Source organism: Strix aluco, chromosome 5, assembly GCF_031877795.1.
Source record: "Strix aluco isolate bStrAlu1 chromosome 5, bStrAlu1.hap1, whole genome shotgun sequence".
In the NCBI taxonomy this organism is placed as follows: Eukaryota; Metazoa; Chordata; class Aves; order Strigiformes; family Strigidae; genus Strix; species Strix aluco.
In genome coordinates this window covers 85,040,748-85,047,029 of record NC_133935.1, presented here as the reverse complement: position 1 = coordinate 85,047,029, position 6,282 = coordinate 85,040,748, and the positions used below count along the sequence as shown (strand labels likewise).

The following is a 6,282-nucleotide window of genomic DNA, read 5'->3' as shown; positions in this document are numbered from 1 at the left end:
CCTGCTGTCTCCGGGAAGCGAAGGGTTAAAAGCTCCGAAATTGCAAGAACTTCCTCCTTTCCGCAGTGCCTGCCTCCAAATGACGCTGGTTTCTGCCGGGCTTTGCCCAAATATGTCCGTTTCCTTCTAAAAGAAGAAAGAGGAGGTAGGAAGAAAATATAAATAAAGAAGAAATATATATATATATATATATAAAGAGCAAGGCATCTGCGACCGCAGAACCCAGGCGTCCGATCCCATGCCGTTCCGCAAAGGTAGGGGCTGGATGGGGGGGGGGGGCGGGCAGCACCCCGGGATGGTCCTGGGGACGATGGGGGACCTGGGGGGGGGGGGGGGGGGGCTGAGGCTGGGTTCCGTGCGGAGCCTCCGTACAGGGGTGGGAGATGGGGGCACCGGGCTGAGCCCGGCTTTGCTGCACCGCTGGGTTTCGGTGGGAGGAGGGGGTTTACACCACGATGCTGGGGGGTTTGGGGGGTAGAAATTGCAGCCTGCAAAGGGCAACTGTCTCCCCTCCACCTTCCTTTGGTTGGGGGTTTTTTCGTCTCTCCCTGCTCTGGGGGAATAAACTGCTCTGGGTGGTGGCAAGGGCTGAGGACGAGAAGGAAGCAGGACGTTTCTGGGCGGGGGGGGGGGGGCGCTGCTGGGGTTGTTTTGGGCGATGTAGACTGAGAACTGGCAACCTGCGTGCGCTTGTGGTGGTCCTTAGGAGATGCTCAGCTGGAGGAGCTGTGCCGTTGGGAGCCTGGGAGGAGAGACCGGGGAGGTAAACGGGGTTTGGGAGGGGTATCCACCTGGGTAGCCCGCTTTGACACTGTGGTGCTCTCCGATCTGCACCCCCAAACCATCTCTTTTCCCAAAAAACTCCATCTCAGCAGCTGGCAGAAATCCCCACTCTTCCCATCCCCTGGCTTGGCAGCATGGGGCGAGAAGGACCCAGCTATGAGACCTAAAGCCCCGAGGGCTGCTCCTGTGCTTCCCCATGGGGGGTGGATGAATTTTCCACCCTCCCTGGCCCGCTGTGAAGCAGAGGCCCTTAATGTCACCACCTCCTCCTCATCCCAAGGGGTATCATAGTCCGGGCATGGTGGGGCACAGAGCAGGATGCTCCTGGTGGCTCCTTGTCCTAGCAGCTCTATTGGGATGAGAAACAGAGGGGAAAAAGTGTTTTCCAGGAGATACAAAGGCCGGGCGAGGCAGGGTTAAGTTGGGGCGTGCAAGGACACAGGGAGAAGATGCTGCTCAGCATCTAACCCAGGTGCTTTGCTGAAGTGGATCGGTGTCTCTGGGCTGGTGGGCAGCCAGTGCCACGCTGGGAGCTGGCAGTGCTGGGGCAGAGGGTACCGCTGTGGAGATGTTACACCCTGAGGCTGGCATGGCTTGAAAAGGCAGCAGGGAGGGAATGAAAATTTGGGAGAGAGGCATGGATTTGTTTTTCTTACCTCTCCCTGCTCTGGGGAGGATGCTCTGGGTGTGCGGCAGTTTGCCCGCAGTGATGTTCACGGAGCCCGGCGGAGATTTATGTTGCCTTTTAAGGCTCAATGAAGCATGATGTGGTTCACACCCTCGCATCTTGACAGCGCAGCAGACTTCAGGTCTTGATTTAATTTTAGGTGATAAACGGATTTGTTTAGAGCAGGAGGAGAGATGCTGGGGGGTGGGGGGTTGGAGGAAAGCGGAGCCTGTCAGGCTTTGAAAGTGCTGAGCCCCCGGGGGTGAGTATGGAGAGCTGGGGGGGGGGCTTCCCATGTTGGAGGGCAGCTCGTGTGGCCCCACTGCAGCCTCAGCAGGGATCCCAGTCCTAAAAACGAGAGGCAGATCCCCAGGGCTTGGGGACACATGGTGGGTTTGCAGTAAGGAGGATGCATTTCCATGTGGTCTTGCCCAGCACACCTGAACTGGGGAGGACCCATTTGTTGGGGCACCGTGCCGTGCTTGCCGTCCCCGCAAGATACCTGGGGCACAGCTAACCTGCAAGTCCTCGGGACCCCGCTGTGGGCAGTTTGGTTCTGCAGCCATTGTGTCACCCTCGCAGCTATAACTTCTCTACAAACTTCCTCTAGAGGTCAACCTTGAAATGCCAGAGAGGCTGCCAGCAGCTCCCTGCAGCAGCTTGCAGCTCCACCTTGGGAAGGTCTAACGTGACACAGAGGCCAGCGTGGATGGGTTTTGTCCATCACCTGTGCATGTGCATGCTCAGCTCACGCTGGAGACCCCCCAGGGACCCCTTCTTCTGCAGATGGAGACTGTCAGACTCGCTTAGACTAGAACAGACTGTGAGAGTTTGGCCATGACAATGCCTGTAGGGGTTCTCTGTAAGTCCTGGCTGCAGTCTGTGTAGACGTGACACCAGCTGAGAGCATCCCGTTGGGTTGGTGGCACCCCATGTCACCGGCCATGCCTAGAGCACTGCTTGGTGGCTGCAGTTGGGCTGCCTGGGCTTCCCATGGGCACATCTATAAACCACCAGGCAGGAGGGTTGTGGAGAGCATGGTCTTCTGCCTGCCCTTTAAAAGCTGCAGAGTGAGCTGTGCATATCCTTAGTTTGCAGAAGAGTCGAGCATGAAGATATTTTCTCTGTAGTTCAACTTGGTGCATTAAAAATCCTTGCTGAAGGTGGTGGCCTCAGCCTGATTGGAGTCAGGATGCCAGCCCGATCCTCCCAGAGGAAAAATAGGGCTCCAGCCAGCTCAGCAAGGAGGCTGAGCCCTTTCCGCTGGGAGCCTTCTGGGAGCAGTGTCTCACCCCACTCGCACACCTCCACCCAGAACTGGGGTGCAAAGAGGAGGCTCTGCCTAAAGGCTACTGCTCTGCGAACCTCCAGAGGCACATGGAGACTTTGGGATGTGCATTTTGGAAGCCCTGAGCTGTCTTTGCACACCCCTGCATGTGGAAATGGAGTGTCCTGGGGAGTAAAATGCAAACTCCACCCTAGCTCTGCTGGCTTCTCACCACTTGCAGCTTTGGCATCACTTTCCTGTGTCTCCCTGACAAGTCTGTGCTAAATCCTCATTGCCTTGGCTCTGTTCTGCCTCCTTTCTCTCTGGGCATCACGGCCAGTGGCATTGCCCCAGGATCTGCACTTCATGTCTGTACCACAGTTGCCATTTAGCCGACGTCGAGGCGTTTGGCTGTTTCAGATATTAAAGAAAGGTATTTCTAGCAGAGATGCTCAAGGACAGCTAGAAGGAATGAGCTTATGGCAGGAATTAATTTCTTATAGCATCACCACATCAGCTGGGAGAAAGTCCTGATCCCTAAGCAGCGCTGTTACCCTGGAAAAGCCCCATCTGTGGCTACAGCTCTACTGGCAGGAGGTGTGGGGCGCTTTCACCTAAAATGCCCTTCACCCCGCCTGAAAAATATGATTTAATTACTGCAGCTGACAAGAGGAAGTCTGGGAGTGTGCAGGTAATAAGCAGCCAGGATATTGCCAGAGAGCAGGACATTCGTCATTTGTCAAAGGACAAATGAAATCCTGGTGGTGCTGCTGGCGGGGAAGGAGCTGGAGATAAGACTGAAAGCCAGCGAGCAGAGATCGAAGGCATGATGCCGGGAGCCACTGGCTTCCCAGAGTATGGGTACGGCCGTTAGCAAGTTGGCAAGGGCATGACATGGGGCAAGGTGCTTCCCAGCTGAAAAAAAAAAATGCATGGCACCATGAGTATATATATATTTATGGGTATATATAAAGTTGTAGGTTGGCTTTGAGCTGTTGGATGGGAGGACGTTCTGGGTGCTGCTTGGATCATTGGTCATCAGGGCATGTTACTGCTGGACTGGTGTGAGCAAAGGATCCTGCGTGGTGATGCACGGCTTGAATCGGGCAAGAAAGAGGACTCGGGGCCCTGCTTGATGAGGGGGCAGGTTCTGGAGTGGTTGGTGTTGATTTCTTCTGTTGATGGTCTTCTCTGGGACCACCAAGGAGGAACACGCTGGTGGCAGAGGTGGGACTGGATGGATGCGGGCTGTGGTTTGGAGAGGCGATGGTGGACACCGTGTTCCTGCGAGGGGGCTCTGCTGGCATGGACATCGGCTGCAGTTGTGCAACACTGGTACAACCCAAGCAGAGACAGCTTGGACAAGTGCAGCCAACTGTGCTGAGCACTCCGTCTTTGCAGGATAAACAAGAAGACCTCAAAGGAAGGTGGAGATTAGAAGAGCCATGGGCATGGTGGACCAGTTGGGATCCTGTGCAGCATCTGAAGGAGCAGCCACAGCTTGCATGGGCAAGAGAAGAAGGAGGGACTCTGGAACAAGCACAAGCACCGGGGTCAGGGAACTCCTGAGGGGTCTGCAGCTGAAACATGAGCTCTGTCCTTCATCTGCTGGTCTGGCAGTGGGAAATCAAGCAGTGCCTCATGGTCGCTGCACACATGAGTTGGATTAAACACCTCTTCCCAGGCTAAGAGCGATCTGGTGGGCATCCTTGCATACGTCACATGGGGTGAGATGGCTTTCACCTTCCTTAGCCCTCTGGAGTGAGGTGTACGGCCTAAGCCAGGCATCCAGGTCCCATCCAGTGGCAACCTCTCCATTGGCATTGACCACAGGGAGAGCCAGACACTTGGCTCCAAGCTGTCACGACACAGCTGAGATGAATATGATCTCAGGCCTAGCGAGGGACTGGAGGAGCTGAGCACCTACCACGCACAGGGGAGCAGCAGGTTTGAAAAACCAACCCTAATCTTCCCAGGGTCCTTCCTCCCCCCATCACACCTACCTCCACAAGGACCAATTTACTCATGATCAGCCAAGTTGTTTGGAGATCTTGGAGACTCTATACAGCAGCCCCCAAATCCAGCCCTCGGGGTGCTTGCAGGACACAGAGCAGAGACCTCAGTGTGTGTCGCATCTACTGACCCCACTGCAGATACGTTGTGCTGGATGTCTCTCAACCACCACACCCCAGCCACCATGGGGTGTTTTGTCTGCGTGGAGGTTTGCAGCATCCCACGATGCTGGGTGGAGAAAAGCACCTGGTAGACATGCACAAAGTCCTGCTGAGGTCCACCCTCCCCTGGCTCCTCTCTGCTGGTGGCCATCAGAGCAATCTCCTGCGAGCAACTCCATCCATAGGTGGCAGAAGTTATTATACAGCAGGAGAAGTGGTAACAGGAGTTATTTTGGCAGGAGAAATGCCCTGGTAGGAATGATGCTGTGGCGGTGATTTCTGCCACCAAGCACTGCAATTTCCAGCTGCATGGTAGGAGGAGCGGGTAGACAGCCTGGACGTTATAACAATACTGCTCTTTATTAAGCCCTTTCCCTCTCTGTTAGCAGAAGTTGTGATGTCTTCTGGTCTCGTTTCTGCTTGTTGAGATCAAGGAGGCTCTTGTTAGCAGGAGCAGGGGTGCCTTTTGCACGTGAGCATGAAGGGAAAGGGCAGGACAGTGCCACGTCCCAGCATTATTATTTCTGCTGTGTCCTCCCTTCTCTGTTGAGCGCTTCCCTGATATCACAACTCCTGCGGATAGTCAGATTATAACACCCTCTGATGGGAAACTACCTGCTTTTGCAGTGTGATTACAGCTAAGGGTGGAGATTTGCCTTTCTGCAGCTCTTTAGTATTAAAAGGGATCGTTTTGTCACTTTGGGATGGTTTCTGCCTTTCTGGCAATGCCCTGCAAATCTGCATGCTGCTGTGTTTGCTGGTCACATCACCCATCGCTCCTCGATGTCATGCTTTCCCGGCAGCCCTGAAAAACCTTTTATCCAGCACTTCCCGTCAAAGGCACCGGGGAGGATTTACGAGCACCGATGAGCGATACATCTGAAGCGGAGAAGCCAAGTGGGGAGTTGGGAGCTGCTTGCGGGGGGCCCTGCCTGCTGCAGCTCCCCATGGGGGCTGTCCCAGTGACGGTGACAGCGTGGGTGTCTGCTCGCAGCCGTCTGCTCAAAGGGCAGGGAGGAAATGGGCTGCAGAGCTGGCCCCAGCTCTCCTGACTCACCGGCTCGTGCCTGAGTCAAACCATCGCCCTGTTTTCAATGAATACCTTTCCTGGAAGACTGGAAACCCCCTCGTGCCCTGCTTTGCCCCCTGGCTGGTATTTCTTGCCAGGGTATTCTCCTTCTGGCTCTTGGCTTCGTTTCATCCCCTTTCACCTTGTTGGCCTCCTTGAGTGAAATACAAGTAAATGACCCAAAGAAGCAGGTGTCTGTCACTCCATCACACCCGTCCCAGCACGTCCCTGCTCCCTGCAGCTCCAAGAATGCACCTGGTGAGCATGACCTCTCCACTGTCTCTTTGACATTGCACTTTCTTTAGTGTTTACGACCACTGAT

General features: G+C 55.0%; 1 long non-coding RNA gene across 1 annotated transcript; it reads left to right on the top strand.

Moving 5' to 3' along the window:
* Window positions 1–218: 218 nt before the first annotated feature.
* On the top strand, window positions 219–4,404 carry LOC141923863 (uncharacterized). Its single transcript, XR_012623419.1, has 2 exons — window positions 219–254; window positions 4,119–4,404. It is a non-coding gene; the product is annotated as an uncharacterized LOC141923863 (long non-coding RNA).
* The last annotated feature ends 1,878 nt before the right edge of the window (window positions 4,405–6,282 follow it).